The sequence below is a fragment of the Coloeus monedula genome (assembly GCF_965178545.1).
Source record: "Coloeus monedula genome assembly, chromosome: Z".
Classification (NCBI taxonomy): domain Eukaryota; kingdom Metazoa; phylum Chordata; class Aves; order Passeriformes; family Corvidae; genus Coloeus; species Coloeus monedula.
In genome coordinates, this window is record NC_138822.1 from 29727911 (window position 1) to 29752591 (window position 24681).

Consider the following 24681-nt stretch of genomic DNA (forward strand, 5'->3'; position numbering starts at 1 on the left):
ATACTGCATCAGCCCTTTTCACACAGTTGCTAAAAAGTTCCCTGTTGCTCCATGAGGTTCTTGGTGAACAGACACTGTTATCTGAGTGACACTGTCACCCAACACAGACGGGGTCTCTTAGGGATATTGGCAGAGTGACGATGGCACTAAACCAGAGGTACAACTAAAGCTTTGCTTTCCTAACAGGATGTTATGATTGACATAGAAGAGAATTTATTATTAGAATGGCACGGGATTTCTACAAGCAGAGTCAGCCTAGTACAGTCTGTAAGTAGCATGGTAGGGAATTTATAATACAATTTAACTTCTAATTTCTAATCCCTTGGACCCTCTGCAGATCAGGTCAGATCCCAATCCATGGTTGCGGGGACTGCCTGGGAAGGCATGGCAGGGCCTGGCAGCCAGGACCCACCCAGCCATCCCAGCCAGGTCAGCCCAGGGTATCAGACACCTCCCTGGGGACAACAAAGGCCAGCCTGGGACATGGGACCAGGGTGGAGCTGGCTTGGCCACTAGGTACTCTCACATCACATGACTTTGCACACGTATACCAAGGTACTAAGATGCGGATGATATGCCCAGACCTAAATCTGTGCCTAGCCTATATAAACCATGCCCAGGCAATATAAGGGCTAAGTAAAAGTTATTTCCTTTTTTTTTTTTTTTTTTAAATTAGGGAAGTGAAACTAAAAACCTACTTTATTTTCTATGATGTAACTTAGAAAATGCATGCTTCTGATGTTGCTGTAGGGCAGACAGGGGAATTAACTATTCTAATTGCTGCCACTGCTTAGGTATTCGGACTGGAGACTTTGACGTAGGCGATGATCAAAAGCAACGCCTGGTGGTATCAAAGGAGAGATTATCCTGTATTTCAGTCGGCTTCAGATGAAGACCATCTCTGTCTATTGATCTTCACGGTAACAAAATTTAAAGTAACAGACATCTAATGTCAGTTCAAATGAATGTTATTTAAATAACATCATTGTGTACAGCCAACTGCATCTGCTGCTAACAGAGCCATGGGTTAGCTAGGAAATTGCTAGTTCAATTCTCATCAAAATCTTGTGTCTGAAGTCACTGTCTTACCTCCTTCACATTACTTTGTTTAGATCCACTTCACATCACAGACCTGTGATTTAAAGCTCCATCTAGAAATCTAAGTCTTGTGCGGCCTCTACCATGGGATTCTCAGCAAGTAGAGCTGTTTGAAAACTCTTAAAACAGTATATTCAAAAGAAAATAAGAAAATACTTTTTTTTCTTTTTTTGTGAGGCCAATTTTTCTGATTTTTCTCCTCCTGCTCCAAGAGTGATCTGCAAAACTGAGATGTTTTAGTTAGGATTGAAAATATTTTAGATAGAATATGAATTTCTAAATAGACTATTGGTGCCTCTTTTGAGAAGCTTCCTACTCATTCTTCACCTTCATAAATGCTCAACCGCCTCGTAAAGCTGTCCTAAAAAGTGCAACCTTTTTGTGATGATGAATATAAATGAGAACAGGTTTGCCCCTTTTTCCAAAAATATCCTAAACCGCCCTCCTATTCAAACAGGTTGCTACTCCTGGATCTTACATACGGATCCACAATTCGGATACAGAAAGTAAGAAGTTCATTTTCCTTCATTAATTTCTTCTATATAGGTGTAAATAAAGATACTGAATATTTTCACTATCTGTTATTGAGTCTATCATTTGAAGGTGTATCTCTGTTAACAAAATACTACTTTGATCGAAAAAAGTGGGGGCACTTGTAAAGATAACTGGTCTTTTTGTAGACTGTGACCATGAGGTAACCTCAGTAACCTTTTTCTGCAGGCCGCTGATGACTGCGATAGTTAAATGTGTTCTGTGCTCCAGAAAATTTCTGCAACATAGGTATTATTTTAGTCAAAGTATTTCAGTGAAACGGTATTCTAACAGCAAATTACATTCTGGATAAATAAATCTCCCTGGGAAGCACATCAGTTCCACGCAGTTCCAGTTTCAGCAGAGACAAGCACATGAATCACAGGTATGAAATCCTTCTGCCTTCAGTCTATCCCTCAGGCTCACAAGACATGGGATCCCTGCAGTTTTCATGCTGCCTTTGTAACATGTTCTAGACACAGGAAGATCTGTTAGCACAGGATCATTGCACTCTCCCTCCTGGCCTCTGTCATTTGCTCACCCTGGAAACTACAGTTTCTCAATTTAGGAGTGAGGAGTAGTGGAGACAACTGTGGGAAGAACTGGGGTATATTTGACCCTGTTGGGAATCATGCTCTTTCCAGCCTTCATTCTGGAGACATTGCCAAACTCTGTGCATGCCTTGAGCTGCACTGAAGGCTTGCAGTTTTCCCCTGGAAGTTCAACAGCCCAAGCTCTGGACTGCTGCAAGTGAGGACCTGAGAGAGGTTGTTTTACAAGGACAGAACTGATCGAAAGGCTTTTTTTCCTTGATGTCTCAAAAAGAAATTAAAATGGCAGTGAATAAGGGAAGTGGAAAGACAGATAAATAAGAAATGATCTGTCAGTAGATGATAGGAGAGGTTACAGAAATGGGGCAGAGGCAATCACCCACATCGAGCCCACATCAGCAGCCAGAGTTCTGGGGAACTACCAGTGTATACAGTAGTGTGCAGTAAAGCAAGAGATGCCCATTTTCACTGCAGTTCATTTATTAAACAAGTATTGCTCCTTATAATTTGACATTAGTCTTACTTCCCTAAGTGTGTGTAAATACATAACTTATTTGATGGGATCACTAATAATCATAGCAGCCAACAGCTATCTGGTTACAAATTTACTATGATGCTTAAAACCCCCACATACTGCAATACCTTTTACTTTTTGTAGTCAAGGAACTGAAAAGAGAAATAAATCTTCTGCTCTTTCATTAACTTGATCTTAAAGAATAGTATTAGCTCACCAGTAATCCTTGCATCATATTTCAAGAGCTAACAAGCCTTACAACGCTTAAAATCTGTAAAATATCCCAAACAAACAAAACCCAAAAAGACGACCTATTTTGCAGTCAAATCTGACACTATCTAACACAGTATGTAATAGATAATATTGTTTCATAAACTTCCTTTGCAGTTCTTTTTCTCTTCGATCTGACATCTTTTGTGGAATATAGGAGTGTTTGCGAGAGAGGAAATATCCCTCAAACTAAAAAGTCAGCAAAACCTGCTACATAATAGAAGTGCCTCCAGGGAGGGTAAAATAAGGATGCCTAATTGTATTTAAACACGCAGATGTGTTTTTGCACAAAACTGTGCTGCCTCTTAATTCTTCTTATTAAAAAAAATACATGGGCATTTAGCTATATGTTAATAGAAGGAAATAATTCTTATTCCAGGAGTTATTTGTTTTGAGTAAACATTAGAAGGTATTTCTGAGGCCAATCACAAAAACTGAATTTTTAAAGACTTACAGCTTGTTAATTCTAATAAGAAAATCCACAGCTAGTCATTTTTATTAAGAGAATACGTATAAAGAGTCTATATAAACCTCCATGTCTAAGAGCTTGGGCAAGCACAATTCTGTCTTTGCTCATGTTTCTTCATATGCTGAAGTGCAGACTGCAGTTCAGTCTTTAGCAGGAGGGCTGCAGCAGGCAATGCATGGGTGACTACATGCTCCCATTTTTTCACCCTCTGATAGCATCAGGGAGTCAAAAAAGCAGTGAGAGAAGCAAGGCATGTATGAAGAACTTTGTTATGCAGGATGCACTCAGGCTTCACCCCACTCTTAGCCGTATAAATGGACGCTAACCCAACAGACAGTTACCTCTGTGCCCTGCTGTATTTACAGGATTGCAAATTGAGAGCAGAACTGGGCTTGAGGAGTCATTTTTCAGGATCATGGGGGTTTCTTCTGTAGGAAGGCAAGATGATGCTGTTAAGAGGCAGAAACTGGTAACAGGTCTGGGTTCATAATTAAAGATTTCTGATGTGACTCCTTCAAATGAGCTATGAGCTCTCCTTTATTACTGTTGATACCAAAGATGGTAAGAGGAATCCTCCTCTTAGTCAGCTGTTTAATTTTCCGTAATAACTGTGATGTGCTCTGAGGTGACAGAGCACATCAAATGTGCTCTGAATGTCACAGGAGCAGCTATGAGGAGCTAGCATTATGTACTTTGGTTGAAGATGCATTGGCAGATACCTGAACTGGAAAACTGAAAAAAAATTTAAAATAACCTTATAATAGATTGATTGTTCAGCTCCAGTGCGACCTCTCAGTGCAGAATTACGCTGAAGTGAGCCTTGCACACAGCTTTGGTAGACGTCTTTTAAGAGCTATTTTTCAGCCAGCTCCATCAGACAGTGGGTGTTTATTTTCTATTCATTTAATTCTCCAGTTCACAACTGAGGAGTAGTTTGTTCTTCTTCAAAGTACTCTCCCTCTGACTTAATGATGTTTCTAAAGCAGCAGCCTTCAATACCGAGCCCTGTGTCATGCCCAAGAGGTTTGGGTTTCGTTTCTATCTCATGTCAAAGGACAGCAGGAGAAGACGATCCAAAATCGAGGGCGAGTAGCACTGTACAGCATGAGGAGGCTGAGGGCCGAGATGACCCTCGCCACACCTACGTTCAATGCCATTCAATTAGATCACGTAATTTATGACCAGACAGGGTACCAGTGCCACTTTTTGGTCACCGCCATGCACAGGCCTCGGCACATGGGCGGGCTTCAACACCCAACGGGGGGGGAAAGACCCGATTTCCTTCCGTTCGGGGCCGATTCCGGCTGTGGATACCCCACGCACGCCCGGCCCCGCCCTGCCGCCAGCGTCGCCCCCCGGGCCCGGGAGCAGCGCCCGCCGATCCGTGCCGGTGTCGCGGCGCTGTCGGGGCCGTGTGGCGGCGCTGTCGGGGCCATGTCGCGACACAGGCGGGTCGCGCGGCGGCAGCCCGGCGGGGCCGCGGGGGGCGCCCGGGCCGAGGCCCTCAGGGAGCTCGGCGTGGACGAGGAGGTGGAGATGGCGGTGCAGCTCGCCCTGGAGCGGTTCCGGAGCGGGGACGAGGCGGGTGCGCGGCCCGGCCCGGGGCGACCCTGCGGGTGTCGGGAGGGCGCTGGCAGCGGGTCAGGGAGGGGATCCTGCCCCCCTGCCCTGCCCTAGTGAGGCACAGCTGGGGTGCTGTGTCCAGCTCTGGGCTCCTCAGCACAGAGACAGGGAGCACGGTCAGGGTCCAGCAAAGGCCACAGACGAGATGAGATGAGATGAGATGAGATGAGATGAGATGAGATGAGATGAGATGAGATGAGATGAGATGAGATGAGATGAGATATGAGATGATGAGAGGTCTGGAGCATCTCTTCTGTGAGGAGAGTTGTGGGACCTGGACCTGTTTAGCCTAGAGAAGACTGAGTGTAAATACGTATAAATATACGTATTGATACGAATGCGTATAGATATCTCCAAGATGAGTCCCAGGAGTGTGGTGCCAGACTTTCTGGTGACAGAACAAGGAGCAGTGGCCATAAACTAAAACCCAGGAAGTTGCACCTCAGCATGAGAAAGACCTTTTAGCCGTGAGGGTGGCAGAGAACTGGAACAGCTGCCCAGGGAGGATGTGGAGTCTCCCCCTCTGGAGACATCCCAAACCCACCTGGGCGTGCTCCTGTGTCACCTGCTCCAGGTGACTCTGCCTTGGCAGGGGGTTGCTCTGGGTGATCTCCGGAGGTCCCTTCCAATCCTAACAATTCTTTGATTCTGTAACACCAAGATAACATGTCAAGAATGCCTGTTGCATTGTTACTGGTTTTTTACTATTATTTATCATTCTAGAGATGGAATTTCCTTCTAGTTTCACTAGTACTGAAAGCACGTTTGTTCACCGGCTCTGTCAGTCTCTTGGACTGGTGTCTAAAAGCAAAGGGTAAGTTGGGGTACAATTTTCATTTCTTGGGTGCAGATGAATGGAGTTTCATGACTGATGATAGAGTGATTGATGTTTCCAACATAGCCAACTCTGCTGCAAGGAATAGTATTAAAGAAAAAAGTGTAAAAGTAGGCATAGAAATAAGTATCTTTGTTTGTTTGGAAGAACTTGTGGCATGCTTTTTGAGATGGCTTGCTTTTATACTTCATGGGTTTCACGTGTCCATAAAAGAGGCTTCTCACCATGATCTCTGCTTTTTTAAAAGGTTTTGCATAGAACCTCATACCTTGACAGATAAAAGTTTAACCTAGACTAGGTCACTTATTCCTACGATATGTTTTCTTTTCCCTCCGACAGAAAAGGAGCAAATCGATACCTGACTGTAAGGAAGAAGGATGTCTCAGAACTGACACACGCAGTCATGGCTTGCGACTTGGCTCTCCGTACGAAACACGCCGTTCGGAGCCTCATTCAGAGCTTTCCCGTCACAAACAAGGAACGCACGGAACTCTTGCCAAGGACAGAGCGAGGAAGTGCCCGTGCTATTGAATCTGGTATGTTCAGCGTGTCTTCGGATTTGGACTTGTCCGTCAACACCACTCGGAAAAACAACGTACGACCCGAGTACAAAACAAACCCCTTTCTGTTCTGTCCCCTTGCCTGCCCTACCATACACCTTTAAACAAACACATGGATTTTCTTTACTTTCAAGGTCTTTTATAACTGGTGTTGTGAGGAACTTGGGCAGTCGTATCACACACATTGCAATGTCTACCTTGTGCTGAGTTAATTTAGGATCTTTGAGCCAGTTCCAGCCAAATCTTTTCGGAAGCACATTTGTGAAATGTGGCTTCATACGAGTTCCATGAGGTGGGATTGAAGAGTCAGGTCTTACCGTGATGCCGTGTGAGAACACCCTTACGAAAGAATGAGGTTGGCTGTGCTGCTTACAGAAATTCACGTGCTTGACAAAGCAAGAAGTTTAGTTTTTGTTTCTTGATCTCTACAAAATAGATGTGATCCTTAAGACACTACTGTCCAGACTTCTTGATTTCTAGGATATGAAGGAGTTCACTGAAGACAAACATCTGATAAAATGTTGGGGTTTTTCTGAAAGCAACGCTTTTATCTAGATTACTGCTTTAACAGCTGTGAGTGGAAGAGCTATACTGTGTTTCTGTGTGCAGAGGTGGCTGTAGTGAAGAGAAAACACTTGTACCAATATGCCTTGTTTAATTAAATATTTCTGATATGTGGTGTCTGTTCTTAAAGTGCTTCCTTTGCTGCTTTTTTCAGTTGTTTCAGTTGTTTAATAGGATTGTTTAATGAACAGAGGGCAGCTATAATAAAAGTACTGAAACACAATGTCTTAGAAATGTAAGGGGTAAGCTAATGAAGAGTCTAACCTTTCTCTTTCTCTGCTTTTCAAGCATGTATTTTTAGTTCTCCTAATCTTTTAGTCTGTGTTTGTCTTGGTACAACAGAGCTTGTAATTTAGCATGTGAATCTGTTAATGACGTTAAATATGTATAATTGAGTTTGCAGCAAGCTTTTCATTCTTCTGGAAAATAATGATCAAGGAATTACAGAGTAGCATTTGCAGTGCTGGGTTTGAAGCAGCTCCCTCAGAAGATGTGCACGTTTTTTGGCTACTTACGCACTGCTTTCTAACACACCACGCTGCTGCAGGACCCCCGATACGGCGCGCTTGGATTAGTACGAGTTGGGGCAAATGCATGGAATAGCTTAAAGGTTGAACTCTGTGAGCGTGTATTTCTAGGGAAACTGCAGATGTGAAACGTGCATGCAGATACGAAGGCCACCAAAATACACCAGGCTGGTTTTCTCCGGTTTAGTTTCTCTTTCTCCTTTTGCTCTTTGTGGGCTTTTTTGGCATGGAGCAATGCTCTGGGAGAGTCTGGTTGTGTTTGAAATACCTATGAAAGTAATAACTGTTCTGAAAAATGCCTATTTCAAGCACCGTAACAGGACGTGTTGCTATGAGTCTGACTTCTAAATGTGTGCCGGGTTTGTCACTTTACCCACAGGGGTGCAGAAAAAAGCAGGCAGGTTAATTGTTAAGTATAATTTTTGAGCAGTATTTTAGTGACCTTCCTCTGTGTCTGTATAAGTAAATTCTTAATTTCTCTTCACAGAAAACAAAGAATTGAACAAGACAAACGGTCGACTTAATGACGGTATCCCCCAGGTCCCAGTGAAAAGAGGGGAATCAGAGTTCGATTCCTTCAGGCAATCACTACCAGTTCTTGAAAAACAGGAAGAAATTGTCCAAACAATAAAGGACAATAAAATTGTTTTGATTATAGGAGAGACGGGATCGGGAAAAACTACTCAAGTATGTTTCCTCAATGAAATGAAAAAGATAACAGTATTTATACTAAACTAATGCCAATTTTGTAATATTTGTGGTAAGGGATATTTCTATGCTATTTTAAGGCTTTTGTTTTCCTGTATGATTGAAAATCTTGTGTTCCAGTTCACTTTCTAGCTTTTGAAATACTAAGCCAGCAGATAGGTACTAAAAGCATAAATGGTTCCTCACAGTTTTCTGATAGATATAATTTTTTCATTAAAATATTACAAATTATTGTGGGGAAAGTAGCTGTGATGTTTGTATAACCCTTTTTCTTCTAAGGCTAGTTCTGTTCTTAGTACCCAGAGTAATATATTTTTTGTGTTAAAATGAGAGATTATCTGTAGGGCTTTTTTTCCTATAGATCTCTCTGAAGCAGGAGAGAGACACTTCAACTTTTTTTAAAAAAAAACCCTAAACAGGTTATACTTTGAAATTTATTTTATGCCCATTCAGGTGTATTTGCAGTGATAATCCTATTGAAAAGTCTGTTGCAACGTGTAGTACTGAGATGCAGTTAAATTGTTTCCCTGTGCTGAGAAAGCTGTGACTTTCTCAAAAAGTAAATTTGAACCACTTCTTTCCAGATCCCTCAGTTTATCCTTGATGACTGCTACAAGAATGGAGCTCCCTGTCGTGTGTTTTGCACTCAGCCGAGACGTTTAGCAGCTGTTGCTGTGGCTGAAAGGGTGGCAGCAGAAAGGAGAGAGAAGATTGGCCAGACAATTGGTTACCAGCTCCGGTTGGAAAGCAGGTACTAATGGTGCTTCTAAGTGTCAGTTGATCTCGTGCTGGTATCGTGAATCTTGTGTACCTTTAAACTGCAGTATATTTGGGATGCAGCCCCATAAATCATAGGTGGGGTATGTTATTGCAGGGAAGGAAGACTTAGGAGTGAAAAGGACGGCTTTCTTCCTGTATTTTGCCGTTTCATGTAGTAGCTTGTCATATTGAACTGAATTTCAAGTGCTTTCTATTGGTTTCTTCTAGGGAGAGTGTGCATGTAAATCCTTGTCTGATTTTCAGATCAAGTCTACACTTTCCTCTCTTCATTTTTTTTCCCCTCTCTACTTTTGACATGTGTGGATCCCAAAGTTCTGCAAGCTTTGAAGGTAGGTAGGAAGACCAGCATGCTGTAACAAACATATATAGTGTGAGTTGGTATGGGTCATAAAAGGGAGAACAACAAAATTGGAAAGTGACTGATGAAGCTGAGCATTATTTACCAGTCCAGTTTGGGTTAAGTTTACTGTGCTTCAGCTTTCAAAACATGAAGTGATGTCAAAGTAGAGCTTTCAGTCACTTGATGAATTTGTCTGTGGAGCAGAGTGTGAATGGGTTTTTACATCTTTGCACTGTGTAGCCAGTGACATTTCAGGGAAGGGGCGACGGCTGGGATATGAGTGACCAGAAGGTGGCAAAAGGTTGTGTTGCTTGAATGAACGAAGATAACACACGGCGGAGGAAAATGAAAGTGCTTGAACAACAAAGCCAAGACAAGAATTGGAATGTGCATGGGAAAGCTCATGAGGCTATTAAGGGATTAGAAGATGTATCACAAATAGTGAAGATGTATCACAAATAAGCTGAATGATTAATGTCTGGAATACTGGATACTGTGCTGGCAGAAGAAGAGCAAAGTCAGATGAAAATGGAAGAAAATCCATCTTGAGAAGAATCAATGCATTTGCTCTGGAGAAACACTGAAGGGGAGAGATGACAATATTTCCAGCTGTGCACAGAAAAGATCTGGAGTGGAGGTGTTTAGGGGTGCTTATAGTAAGGAAGAAGTCTTAATTTTTAAAGTTTTCTTAATGGTCTTCTATAAAGAGCTGTGGAGGACAGTACAAAGGAGCTTTTTGGTTCCTTTGGGATGGCAGCACCAGCGAAAGTAGTGACAATTGCTGTTTTTACTGGGGCAGCTGACTCTGCCCCAGGTGTAGAATAGTTACACTTCAGTATTTTGACTTCCTGAAAAACCAAAGGATCAGCTGATTGCTTTGTGATTTAGTCAGCTGTAGTGTATTAGGTTCGCATGACAAGGCTTTGGGAGCTGTGGGGCGGCTTTCTGTGAGAAGATGCCAGAAGCCTTCCCCGTGTGTGACAGAGACAGTGCCAGCCAGGACGGACCTGCCTCTGGCCAAGGCTGAGCCCATCTGTGGTGGTGGTAGTGCCTCTGGGACAGCAGGGAATGGGGGAGAAAAACCTGCACAACAGAGGCCGCAGTCCAAGGAGAGCAGTGAGCGCATGTGAGAGGAGCACCTCTGCAGATGGGAAGGTCAGTGTGGGAGGGGAGAAGGTGCTCCAGGTGCCAGAGCAGCCCGGGGTGCAGCCCATGGTGAGGCAGCTGTGCTCCTGCAGCCCATGGAGGTGCATGGTGCAGCGGGGATCCCCCTGCAGCCCGTGCAGGACTCCGTGTTGCAGCAGGTGGGTGCTCGAAAGAGGCCGTGATCCTCTGGGAAGCCTATGTTGGAGCAGGCTCCTGGCAGGACCTGTGGCCCTGTGGAGAGAGCCCCCAGTTTGCTGTCAGGATTGTGACCCTGTGGGGGTCCCACGCTGGAGCAGGCTGTTCCTGAGGGACTGCACCCTGTGGAAAGGGACCTGTGCTGGAGCAGGTCCCTTTTATGAAGACCTGCAGCCCATGGGAAGGACTCATGCCGGAGAAGCTCATGGAGGACTGTTGCCCATGGGAGAGACCCATGTTCTCCTTATCCTGGTCCTGACCCTGTGAGTCTTCCATTGTATTTCCTCTCCCCTGCCCAGCTCAGGAGAGGAGGGATAGAGTGGCTTGGGTGGCACCTGGCATCCAGCCAGGCTCATCCCACCACGTGTAGGCAAATACAAAGGCTATATCCAAGCATATGCTGAGGAGTTGGAACCTGGTTTTCCACATGGGATTTTCTAGTAAATTGAATGACATGGAGAATGACTGTTTCTCATGGTTCTGTTTAACTTTCTTACTTACTAAAATTTGAATCTGATGTTTCCAATTAATCCATTGTTGAAAGTTAGGAGCGCAAGCACTAAGAGTTGTTAGGAAATGTCTGGGAATAGGCACAGTTTGAAAACAAGTGGTATGCAGGAGTTCTTTGGTGAGAGAACTGTAATGCCTCTTCTGGTCAGCAGCTGCTTTAATTTTTGAGCCATGGAAAGCTGCTAGCAGCCTTTAAGTGGTGCAAAACCCCTGAGTCGTCTCTGTGCTCTGTTCCATAGGGTTTCTCCAAAGACACTGGTAACATTCTGCACTAATGACATGCTCCTTCGCACACTGATGGCAGGAGACAGCACCCTCTCCACTGTGACGCATGTGATTGTGGTGAGCATCCTGTGGTCTTTCATGTGTTGCTTGTTAATTGGAAAATGAGGTCCTCGTTTGTTTTATTCAAATTTGCTGAGCGTTTTCGGTGGTTTTGTTTGGTGGAATCTGAATTGACTTTAAAGACTTTCTGAGTCCTTAGTGTAGCGTGCATGTTTTGTGCGCTTTGGTGCTTTTCTGTGTGTTTGCTTGTGTTTTTCCCTGGAAAAACGTCTTATTTTATGTTCATGCCAATAATTAGGTGTGGAATCAGGAGGAGTTGAGGAGGACAGAAGTGTAAATTTTTCTGAAATTCCTCTGTCGGCAGAAAAGCCTTAGGGAGGCTTAGATGTGGTTCGATATGATTGTGTCAGAATTTCTGATATCGTGTATTTGTTTCAGCAATACCAGGTTTTCAGTCCTTTTGTTTGCCCAGTGTTTCCAAGATAATGTGCAATCTAATTGCTAGCAAATTGTTCAGGAGCGTTCATTTGTGATTGTGTTAATATTCCTATTGTGGAATTCCGTAAGTAAGGGGAACCAGAATGTTGATGGCAAGATTTAAGTATTCCACTACTGAAGACAAAAAAGTCACGGTAAGTTGAGGTGCCTACCTGTTTATCAGAGTTAAAAAAGCGTAAGAGTGGTCTATTAATTCTTGATGTCAGCCTACAAACCTTGTATTTGAGTCCTTGTTTCATTCATTCATAATACAAAACAAAACAGAAGAATGACAAAGATGATTAACCAGTTACGTCCTTAATTTATAGGCTTTGTGTATGACTTGTCTAAGCAATGTCTTTTTTTCTGATTATGTGGTGTCATACATTTCTTTAAATGCTCATCAGTTGTGAAGTGAGAATTTATTAAAATAAGATTTGTAGGATTTGTGGTTTGTGACCTTTTCTTGACATTTGGCTTCCAATACAAAATTAGAGAGGTTTCAGACATTAACTTTGGCCTCTGATTAAGGTGTGTGTGGCTTGTGCGTTGCAGTGCGCTCTGCTCTGATAAAAACTTTTTGAAACTTTTTTTTTGCTTGTGGATAGTTTAAAAAAAACCCCTTACCTTAAGCTAGATTTACACATTTTAAGGCCTCTGTATGTACCACCAAATCATGTCTTTTAGTTTTTAAAAAAAAGGGTTGTATTTGTCAGAAGTTATGATCTTGAATCTGTGATGTTTGTTTATCTCTTGGTTTTTTTCCTTTTATTACAGGATGAAGTACATGAGAGGGATAGGTTCAGCGACTTCTTGCTAATAAAACTGAGAGATGTGCTGCAAAACCAGAATAATTTAAAACTAATTATTTCTAGTGCTGCTCTAGATGCAAATCTTTTTATTAGGTATTTTGGAAGCTGCCCAGTAATACACAGTAAGTACTTCTCGTAACTCTTAAATCTGAGTATACCTGCCCCAGACGCACGGATTTCAGTGAACTGTAGCAAACTACTCTGAGTAAAGGCACGTGGTGAATACACTGAGAATTACAGCAGTGCCTGTTCTTTGTGTCTTCAGGTTTCTTGTTTCTTAACTATTTGCGCCTACTTCAGAGGGAAGTGTTTTTATCGCTGGGAGTTCTGTAAATGCAGGAATGTCCTGGCCCTCTCCACGTTTAATTCAAGAAGTAGGAAAAGGTTATTGAAGTGCTGTCTCCATGCTGGTACAGGACTTAGGAGCTACATTAGTGTGATGCATATTAATACATTGCAGCAGATTCTAATTCTTCAGATCTCATAAAGGTTGTTACTGGATAAGTCGCAGATAACTGTACCTGTTCAGTTGAGAAATACAGGAGGCCTAGGCAGGTTTGGTTTCATGCTTCAATCACATGATTCTTTGTTTTAAAGGAAATTAGTAGCTGTTCCTCTGGGTAAATACTCAGAAAAGACATCCAGTTTCTGTTAGTTTATGGTCAGCCTCGGTTACCTGCAGTTAGATGACTTTCAGATGCAAAGAAAAGTTCCCATTATTGCTGCTTTAATTTCATTTGACTGATCTTTAGGAGAGGCAAAATACAGATGTGTGGGAGATGGGTGTCGCGATAGAGGGGAAACCCAGACGCTCAATATGAGTGATCAGCAGGAATCCGATTTATTGATTGTACCAGAACTCCTTATATACTAACAATAATAGGCTTTATGCATATTCGTAACGGCGCATTCTAAGTGGTTCACGTCGACTAAGCTGATTCTAAACCCCTCCTTAGACCCCCTCTCGTGGTGAGCAGTTCTGCCATTTTCCCTGGCCTTCTAACCACAGATGTCCATTGTTTTGCTGCCAAAACCTAACCTTGCTGGCTCTGCAAATAAACCCACAGTTCAGCAGTAAGGCTCAATGGTGGTTCAGTTACTGAGCAAGATACATGTAATATTCTGTAACTTCAGTTGTTACACAGGAGGTGTGGTGCATTGTCTTATGAGACCTTGCTCAGCTAGCTGCAAGGGTCTATGTGCCCGTTCTCACGTAGCCAGCTTCTCAGATCAGTAAGCTGCAAAGAATCTGTATATCTCGACTCTATATGTCCCTTTTCACGTAACCAACCTCTCACAATTCCCCCATTTATATTAGTTTGAGCAAGCAAAGCTCCCTGAGTTAGTTGATCTACACGTTTGGCTAAACAAGAAAATACAATGCGTGCTCCAAGCAATAGCAAAAGTATGATGCCGACCCATCTAAGACCTTCTTTTATGAGACTTACGGCCCAAACTCCAAGTCCTCCAAAGGTCCCTTGAAACCATCTATCGCAAGGACTGTCCTGAACAGTGAGCCTTTTGGTATGTTCAGTGAGCCATTGAAGCTGAGAGTGGATTGATTTACTGTGATCTGATAAGTTAAAGCAGCACATTCCTTCTATGTCTTTGCATCCATGTCCATGTGCTAACAGTAGGAAATCAATGGCTGCACGATTTTGCAGTAAGGCGTGGCGTAAGCTGTCCACGTCTGCAACAAGCTCACCTATCAGGTGTGAGGTGACATTTGCTTGCTTGGCTGTCCAACATGCCAACCTTCTAAGCTGAGTGAGGGCACGTGCTGATGCAGCTCCTGGGGCTAAAAGAGAAGCAAAAAAGACAGCAGGAGTTTTCCATAACTGCATATCGTCTCTGCAATTAGGATCTAATGGAAGAGCGCTTCGTCGTGCTCGCTTGTGTGTAATATTTAACAGTTGTTGAATGCTAGGGGCAAATATTGTTAGTTTCCCAAAATAGCACGGTCCTCCCACTGGTTTAGAAGGCACTCCTGGCCATGCCCTGTCCCCACAAATGAGGAAAGTTCCTGAGGGCAAAGCCCTAGGTTCTTGTGGAGGATTATCAACTGGCCATACTGAGCCATTGCAGTACACCGTGATGTTAAAGTACCATGAGGTGGTAGGGCTCAGCCATGTACTGTCTTTGTTTGGCCTTTGGGGGCTGACACTGCTGTCAAAGTGGCTGCCTTTAAACATAAGACAATAGGGACTAGGCTGAGAGCCTAAGAGATCTAGCTCTTGTGGCTCAAACATAGATGTATTAAGGCCTAAGGCAATTGCTCGTGCTTGGGCAGCTAAAGGGTTTTTCTTTATTTTCAGGTCGTTGCAGATGTTAAAAGTAGAGAGGTGAGTATCGAGATAGTTATCAGCGAGGGTGGAATGGCTTGCATTACAAAAGGTTGAGAGTGCAATTTCTGGCTCTGAGTAGCTGAGGGTGTATTTTTTAAGGCTACTAGTTTCTGCTAACGGAACCCCAATAAGGCAAGTGCGGAAAGGGTCAGAAGACGTTGCTAAGGATAAGCAAAAAGAATCTTGGCCTGTTTGGTTGGCCCAGGTAATCCACATGTTTTTTCGGTGGTCTATAACACTAACGTGGTGTGGATCGGTAGCGTGCATGGTCATCAGCAATGTTGCAAGTGCTAAAGCGATGGCACATGCGTTCCCACTCATGGGTATGCACCATCCAGTGGCGTGGTATCTTAATGCCATCTCCGCAAACTCTATGCACTTTTGCAGATTTAAGCTGCAAGCGAATGCGAGCAGCCTCGTGATTAATTCGATAGCGAAACTCAGCAATAGCTCGTTGTTCTACTGATTCATAAAGAGTAAGACCCTGAAAAATTGGTAAACCAGTTTCCCGTTCTAAAGCTCTCTGTAACGTGTCACGTTGCCAAGTTCCCTCACAAATAATACACCATGCTCCCCCTAACAGAAGTGTCTGATGAACCCATCACTCTTTGTTACAACCCCCACATCGGAGAAGAAACCATGCAAAATGCCCTGGCTTCCCGCAAACACCACAGGTTCGACAATTAAGTTTCCCTGGATAATACTGTTCAAGGGCGTCCAGTAGCTGTTCTGCTTCCTCCCAGGATTCAAAGTGCCTAAGTTGGGTAGGCACGATGTTTGCAAGAGGTGCGATCACCGATCAGCTGCTAGATGTAGCCGAAGCAGACTCAGCTCTGGAAGGTGGTATTGTGGAGGCTCCAGGCTTGAGCGGTGTCGGTTTGACCCAGCGGCTGGGTATCCACTGCGGACCTGTAGGAGTAAGCACACAAACATAGCCACGACCAAAATATAACACTTCTGCAGGGCCTTTCCATTCCCCAGTAGCCATGTCCTTAAAGTGAACATAGCTTCCAGTTCTCCTTTGAGCTGGTGGAGTCCCTTCTTCATGTTTTATTGCAGGGGGCTCCTTTTCATCACCAAAAATACAAAGATGGTTTAATACAAACAAAGCTTTTGCTACTTTTTCTTTTGGGTCTGTAATATCTTTAAACTTCTCTAAATATCTCTTTACAGTCCCATTAGCTCTCTCTACAATAGCTTGCCCAGTAGGTGAGTGTGGGGTTCCCGTGGTGTGACTGATGTTCCATGTTTGCAGGAACGTTTGAATGGTCTTGCTAACATTAGCAGGGCCATTGTCCATCTTGATGGCTTTTGGGACTCCCATCACTGCAAAGCAACTAGTTAAGTGTCCGCGCACGTCTCTGGCCTTTTCGCCTGGCTGTGGTATAGCCCAAATGAAGTGGCTATAGGTATCAATAGAGACGTGGAGATATTTCAGGCGGCCTAATGCTGGAACATGCGTAACATCCATCTGCCAAAGTTCATTGGTTTTAAGTCCTCTGGGATTAACTCCACAGCCTATTCCAATTCCACTATTATGGAAACTGCACACCGGACAGGCCTTAACAATTGCTTGCGCTTCGGCTATGGAAATGCCGTAGCTTCGTGCAAGTCCTTTAGCATTCTGGTGGAAGGTGGCATGAGCCTCTCTCGCCTGTTGATGAACCGGTAGTGGGGGCTGGACGATTCCTGCCACTAGCTGATCAGCCCGGTCATTTCCTTCCCCTAGGCCGTCTGTGCTCATGTGGCTTCTAATATGTAGCACTGCATATGCTTCAGTTCGTTTAGCAATTGCTATTTGCATGCTGATAAGGAGTGCTACCAGTCTCTGGTTTTTGATGTCACGCAGTGCTGCATCCTCAATGCGATTCGCAACCCCTACTACGTATAAAGAATCTGAATCAATATTGAGGCGAATGTCCTTCCATCGCACCAAGGCCCAAGCAACAGCATAAAGTTCTAATGTTTGTAATGAATCCAGTGCCTCCAAGTGTTATCCTCTTTCCACGTGACCGCTGCTTTCCGTGACTTTCTTCCAGCATCAGTGAACACAGTAAGTGCATTATCCAGCGGTTCTTGAGCTCTTTTTGGTTTAGAAATCCACCCATGGTTAGTCATCCAGGCTAACACAGGTGTTGGTAGTGGCTTTGCTACCAAATTAGGTCCTTCGCTCAGGAGGGCTCGCTGTAGCTCCGGTGAGTTAAGCAGGAACCATTCTAGATCCGTGGGCGATATAGGTATCCAGATCGTCCCTGGATCTGTTCCATCCACCTGCAAAATTCTGATGCGCGCCTTTTGAATTAAGTCTGCTAGAGTTGCTACTTTCTCTTGAATTGTCCTTCTAGGCTGCAATGGTGGTGCAATCCATTCTAGGACCCGAATATCCTTGGGTGGCTCCCCCATTTCTGTTAATTTGCATTGGGTGATTGCAGCAAGCAGATATATCGGGCCACAAATGATTGTAATGTCCAAAGGTAATGCAGGATCACGTCTTGAAGTGAGGCCTGTAGTGATCTGCTCTGCAATAGTCTGTAGCACAGCCTTCTGTTCAGGCGTCAGTGTAACTGACTGCGCAGGGTTGGTGCCTTTCAAAAGTGGATGAAGCTCATTTAGCAGTTCATTAGGAATGCCAACTACGGGGCGAAGCCACTGCAGATCTCCCATAAGTTTCTGCGCATCATGCAGGTTACGGATGTCTGTATGAATGGTGAGCTTTTGAGGTTGGATAGTGCTGTCAGTGATTTTCCAACCTAGATAAATCCACGGAGCTGAAGTTTGAATTTTCTCGGGAGCTATGTGCAGGCCCCGATCATTCAAAGTCCTGTGCAGTATATCCTTTTGCTGCGTGGTGAACGGATTTTCTTGCGCTAACAGGATATCATCCATGTAATGATAAATGATGGTATCTGGAAACATTTTCCGAATGGGCTGCAGTGCTGAATCAACATAAAGTTGACAAAGGGTAGGTGAGTTGCGCATACCCTGAGGAAGCACTGTCCATTCAAAGCGTTGAGCAGGTGCTTCTCTGTTAATGGCTGGCAGAGTAAAAGCAAATCTCGGCTTGTCATCTTCATGCAGGGAAATGGTGAAAAAACAGTCCTTGAGGTCGACTTTTAGCAGCGACCACCCTGCTGGTAGCATTGAAGGATTTGGTAGGCCTGGTTGAAGGGCCCCCATATCATGCATTTGTCGATTAACAGCTCGTAAATCATGCAACAGTCTATATTTCCCTGATTTCTTTTGAATGACAAAAATTGGAGTATTCCAGGGACTTGTAGAAAGTCGTAAATGTCCTTGATTAAATTGCTCTTGAACCAGAATATGTGCTTGTTCAAGACTTTCCCTCTTTAGGGATCATTGCTCAACCCAAATCGGCTGTTCTGTCTTCCACCGAATAGGGATGGGGAAAGTCCAAGCAATGGCCACTCCTAAAAATTTTGGTCTGTGGTAAGAACCATGCCCATTTGAGCGAGTATGTCCCATCCCACCAGAGCAGCAACACCAAGTGGCAATGGGATGATAGACACACTGCAATTTACCACTTGATCAGCTATAGTCCATTGCAATGGGGGGGACTTGCGAGCGAGGGTAAGTCCTCCCACTCCAGTGACTGTAGCGTCAGATTCAAAGGTGGGCCAATGCTGAGGCCAGTGGTGACTGCTGATGATGGATACATCAGCGCCAGTGTCCAAGAGTGCTGTCAGGGTAACAGTCTCTTCTTGGTATGTTACTGTCACCTGGCGGCGTGGCCGACTTTTCAAGCTCACAGTGAGCATGGCTGCCGGCCCTGTGGATCCGAAGGCTCCCTCACCCCTGGGGTCGGAGTGTATGGGCAATAGTCCTTCAGTGAGAACCGGCAAAGGCACCAATTGGGCTAGTTGAGTGCCCTTTTCTATGAACATAGGTGGAAAAAGAGCCTGTACCATAATTTGAATTTCTCCAGTATAATCCACATCAATTAGTCCTGTAAGTATTTGTAATCCTTCCATAGTAGCTGATGAGCGTCCGATTAAAAGTGCTCCGACCGCTTTCCCATTTATAATTATAGGTCCTTCGATCCCAGTGGGGACACGCTGCGGTCGATTGTCCATAAGAGTACAGTTTATTGAGATTGCCAAGTCCAATCCGAGGCTCCCCCGGGTTGCGGGCTGGAGACGAAAGTGCTGCTCAGAGTCGGTAGAGGCACGCAGGTGTTGATTTCCTGGGTCACTGGGTATGCTGCTGCTTTTGGTGTCATCGCGGGGCGGGCCTTCCCGCTCGACTTCCCGTTTCCCGACCTCCGGCAGGCAGTGCTGGCATGGGTGTCCGATCGGCAATGCTGACACCAGACGTTACCGGCGTTACAATCCCGTCTCATGTGACCGGAGACTCCACAGCGAAAACATCGCAGTCAGGTGGTCTGTCGTCGAGACCCGCTCCGGTGATTTTGCAAAGGTGCAAGGGCAGCTAAAACCTGACTCTGATTTGCCTCAATCTGCCTCTGAGCTACCTCAGCCTGCTGTTTCATCCCCATTCCCAGTTCCTTTCCGAGTTCCTTTATTGCATTAACAATCATAGCTTGGGGACCTACAGGGACCTGTGACATTCTCTCTAGTGCCTCCTCAATAGTCCAAGTAGCAGGCAGAGTAACTAACACGCTACGTGCAGTGGGGTTACAATTCTGAATAGCACATTGTTTAAGCAAAATACCATGCATATAGTCTGGAAGCCCAGTTGCTACAATAGCATTTGCTACGCGATCTATAAAGGTACCAAATGGCTCATCTCTTCCCTGTCTGATACTCATATATGATGGTAATCCCCCTGGTTGCTTAATCTGATCTATTGCTCGTTGTGCTAAATTCATGCTTTCCCGAACTTTATCAGGACCTACGAGAGCCTGTGCTTCTGTCCGGGTGTAATTTCCCAGACCCATTAATTCCTCTAAAGTTACCCCATGTAAAGGATCTCCTGCTCCCCGCTGCGTTGCTACCGACTGCTGGCATAAAGTCTGACAGTAAGCTCCAAACAGCCTACGCTGGTGCTGTGTTAGTATTAGCTTAGTGATATTTTTAATATCATTCGGTAGCAAGAGCATAGAGCCCCATAAATAATCAAGCATTTGACGAGTTGGTTCCCCTTTTAACCCAGATTCATTAACAGTGGCTCGCAGTTGGGTAAGCACTTTCCAATCTAAAGGTCTGATATTAACAGTGATCTGTCCTTGAGCATTAGGAGGTGAAAATTCAACTGGAAAAGCCTGTACAAACTCTCTGGCAGAATCTATGTCTCCCTCAGCAGCAATATTTTTAGCAACCTCTCTCCAAAATTCCTCTCGTTCCTTAGCTATCTCTTGAATTCCTGAGTCTGTGTTTGCACTAAGCGAACTATTAGCTTGCTCAGAAGGGAGTGAAAGTGCTGCCGACCGGCTCTCAGGCGGTGGCGGTTGAGGGGGGGCTGTGGGGGATTGTTCAAAAGGTGGGGCTGTAGGCAATAACTCATGCTCTAACGATGCAGAGGGGGCACTAACAGCTTGGGGAGATGCAGGAGGCAAAAACACAGAATCTGAGACTACTATTCCTGTCTGCATAGTAAAAGTATTCATTGTGGGAGGTAACAGGCAGCTATCACCCATGTCCTTCTCCTGAGTAAGCGGCGTTCCTAAGCACTGCGCAGCAGCTGCTGCAGCCTTCTGCTCTGCCTCATACTGTGCCAAAGCATTACTCACTGCCCGCCACGGCTTCATCAACTTTTTAGCCACCTTATCATCCTGCGTAGCTGCATCAAATATCTTATCCCCAAACACTTTCCACTGCTCCCTCTCAAAAACTTCATTCAGATCAATAAAACAACCCTTAGCAACCCCATAATCTAAAAGTCCAGGGAGATCCTTTTTACAATCTATCCCTGGCGTGCTCCGCTTTTCTAAAAAGCATTTGAGCAATTGATACACCGCTTGTCTCTTAGCCATACCTAAACGTCAGCGCGCTGTTGCAGCCTTTGCAAGACCCGGCGGTGCGTGGCCAGCAGGACTCCTGTAGGTGCTCCTGGGCTCGGAGGTGTGGACTTTTCACCACCTCTGCAGCCTCCCGCGCTGCTTACGGGACCGACGCAGACTCTCTATCGTGCCGTGGCCCCAGGTTATCCATCTCTATGGTCCCTTATTCTCCGCAGGCTGACGGACGTAGGCTATCCATTTCTACGGTCCCTTTTTCCGTCCTCTGTTCGAGCGCCAGAATGTCGCGATAGAGGGGAAACTCAGACGCTCAATATGAGTGATCAGCAGGAATCCGATTTATTGATTGTACCAGAACTCCTTATATACTAACAATAATAGGCTTTATGCATATTCGTAACGGCGCATTCTAAGTGGTTCACGTCGACTAAGCTGATTCTAAACCCCTCCTTAGACCCCCTCTCGTGGTGAGCAGTTCTGCCATTTTCCCTGGCCTTCTAACCACAGATGTCCATTGTTTTGCTGCCAAAACCTAACCTTGCTGGCTCTGCAAATAAACCCACAGTTCAGCAGTAAGGCTCAATGGTGGTTCAGTTACTGAGCAAGATACATGTAATATTCTGTAACTTCAGTTGTTACACAGGAGGTGTGGTGCATTGTCTTATGAGACCTTGCTCAGCTAGCTGCAAGGGTCTATGTGCCCGTTCTCACGTAGCCAGCTTCTCAGATCAGTAAGCTGCAAAGAATCTGTATATCTCGACTCTATATGTCCCTTTTCACGTAACCAACCTCTCACAGATGGGGGGTTTGCGTGGGCTTGTTTTGTTTTTCCCACCCTCCTGGCTTGCAGGTTTTCTGCATGGGTGACCTCCTCTGGCAGCTTGCAGTCCTCTTCCTTTTTCAACAATGATGTCCAAGTTTATTGTCTTTTCAACAGTAGCTTTTAAGAGAAATGCTTTATTTGACAATCAGGTAGACTCTCTGCATGTCAGCCTGTTTTTTTAAAAATCTCAACAGTTCTAGGAAATGGGTGGCATCAGTTATTGGTTTGTTTTAGCAAATGTTCGTGACAAGGAAACCTCGTTGGTTTTTTTACAGATAGAAGTGTTTCTTTCTAGTGCCCAGTCCTGAACTTCTGCCTAGTAAAATAAGGCTTGCAACTTGTTTGAGACAGGAATCTGTCTCAATTACACATGATTTCATGTTCTCTGAATTTTTTTTTGCAAGGGAGAGCCTCAGCTGTGATTGCTGTGTGGCTTTCCAGTTTCCTCTTCTTGCAGCTTCCTATTCTTTTAGATGAGAGTATATTTGTTTTGGAAATTCTGCTGAGAGTCGCTCCAGTTTACCACAGTGGTTATGCTGGTTGTGTAGCAGGCCAGTAGCAATTGGAAAGATGTTTTTTCCTTTTTTGTTTTTGAGAATTTAAGAATTAAAAGAAGCAGCTTTAGACTTCTGTCTGTTAATGTAATGAAAAAGGTTTGCTTCTCCTTCAGCAATATGGCTGACAAAATCCTGACCACAGAAACCAACATTTTGTAGTTGTGGATTGCTGTAGTACACAGAGTTTGTGATGGGTGTTGGAAGGCTTCCTCTATGACAGCTTCTCGAAGTATGTGAACTGTAGATGGTTCTTTCTGAAGGAAAGTCCTGAGTGATCTAAAGTCATCTTAAGGGACCAGAAATCAAAATGTTGAGATTTGAATTCTTCATGTGAAAAGCATCCTTTAATGTTCACAGATAAGGTCTAGAAAAGAGTCATGTTGAAAAAGAAGTAAGGATAAATTATTAGGAGGTAAAGACCACTGGGATGTCTCATCTGTCCAGAAGTATTCAGTAAAGAAAGCCCAGCTTTGCTGAATCAGTTGAGGACGCTGAGAAAAGTCTTATCTCCTCACACACTTCTCATGAGAGAAAGTAGTTCAACACAAAGATGTACTGTCTCCTTGAGGAGTCTTGCACAAAGCTGTATTAATTGCTTGTTAAATAATTGCATTTTTACTCCAGGTGGCAGGCTTACGTGGTGAGTTCTTGTTTGTAACCCTAAACAAAAATGGCTGTTTTCTTCTTCTCATTTTAAAAAATTGCAGTTAATAACTCTGAATCTTATGAACATCTCTTGCTATAACAGCTGATATAATTGAAGAGGTGTATTGGGTTGACCCTGAGTTGATGGACAGTCTTTAAGACCAATTACGCTTCTCACAATTTACATATTTAAACTGCACAGAAAGGCGGGACTTCCCCTTTTTTTGTCGGAGCTCACCTGCTGGGAGGTGGGGGCAGCTCGGGGCCTGCCGGGCCCGGCCAGGCCGGGGCCACTGCCCCTTTCCCAACGCTGTGGCACGGACCCTGGGTGGCTGGGGGGGATTGCCTCAGAGCCACAGGCAGCTAAAACCAGCCATGGACTTCTCACAGCTAAACCCATCCAGCGCGGCTTCTGGGGACCGGCGGGTCCCTCTCCTCTCCATGCGGAGCCGGCGGAGTCAACGGGAGCTGGCAGAGCCTCCTGTCTGCAGCCAGCACACTTCGTGTTGAACTGAAGAAGACACCATGCAGCCAGCAGCACAAAGGGAGCGAGGTTTTCCCCACCGTAAAGGCCGAACAAGAACACTCTTCAGCATGGCGGCGTCAGAGTCAGAGAGAAAGAGAAGTGAGTTACGTGGGACGGAGCTGGAAATGGCGACGGGAGAAAAGAGGGCGGTGCCGCGATTCTGGCGGGCAGCTTAAAAGAAACCTTCTTGCATGCCGTGGTAAGAAACTGTAATACCACAAACTGTTTGTCTCTTTAATCCATTTGAAGAACATGGGGGGATGGAGTATCTTCGTGTGCCTGTGAAGATTGTGAAGAATGCCGATGCCAGGCTTTATAGTAGTAAAAGGCTGCTAGAGACTTGTGGCGAAGAAGAGCCTTTGTGTGCAGGCCAAAAGAACTTATCCTTAAAAAGATGAATAACCCCATGTGATGGCCCATGTTTTGCAGTGTGAAGGAACTGTGAGATTTTTCATGGGAGAGATGTTCTACACACAGCAGATTGTTTGTTTCCGGGCGGATCTGCTGTTAGTGGCAGTTTGGGAACCACGTGCAACTGAAGGAAAAACCCTTTTTTTTCCCTTAAGCATAAGAGAGAGACTTTTCAAGAACTGGAACGCTGACTAACATCCCATGTTCTGTTATCCCTTGTGTGAGCTGGGTAAAAGGAGAGAAGTGCTGGGGGGGGGGGGGGGGGGGGATTTGCTTTAATTTTGTTTTGTTATTGTCTCTTTACTTTTAATTCTATTAGTAATAAAACTCTTTCATTGTACTGCAACTGTTTAAGGTTTGTGCCTGCTTTGCTTTTCTCCTAATTCTTATCTCACAGAAGAAAAATAAGTAAGTAATGAATATTCTGAACCAAAACCACTACATTTAATTGGTGTTTTCTGCCCGGTTTCGAACTCAACCCGCTACAAGAGGTTAATGAGAAACAAGATAGCATTTGACTTTGGAAATGTTTTGTTTTGTATAATTTTAAGAGAAATGAACTCCATTGAAGATAATTTTTTTAAAAAAATAATGCTCTAAGTGAAGCTGGGGAATATCTCGTCTTTTATGGAATTTTTGTACTT

At 44.5% G+C, this 24681-nt stretch overlaps 1 pseudogene across 1 annotated transcript in view; it reads left to right on the top strand.

Moving 5' to 3' along the window:
- The first annotated feature begins 4957 nt into the window (after window positions 1-4957).
- Window positions 4958-24681, top strand: part of LOC309585391 (3'-5' RNA helicase YTHDC2-like) — a 40451-nt pseudogene continuing 20727 nt past the window's right edge. The window contains exons 1-7 of the transcript in view: window positions 4958-5018; window positions 5780-5870; window positions 6231-6427; window positions 8030-8229; window positions 8835-9001; window positions 11461-11563; window positions 12761-12917. The product of the transcript in view is annotated as a 3'-5' RNA helicase YTHDC2-like (transcript). The remainder of the gene's footprint in view (window positions 5019-5779; window positions 5871-6230; window positions 6428-8029; window positions 8230-8834; window positions 9002-11460; window positions 11564-12760; window positions 12918-24681) is intronic.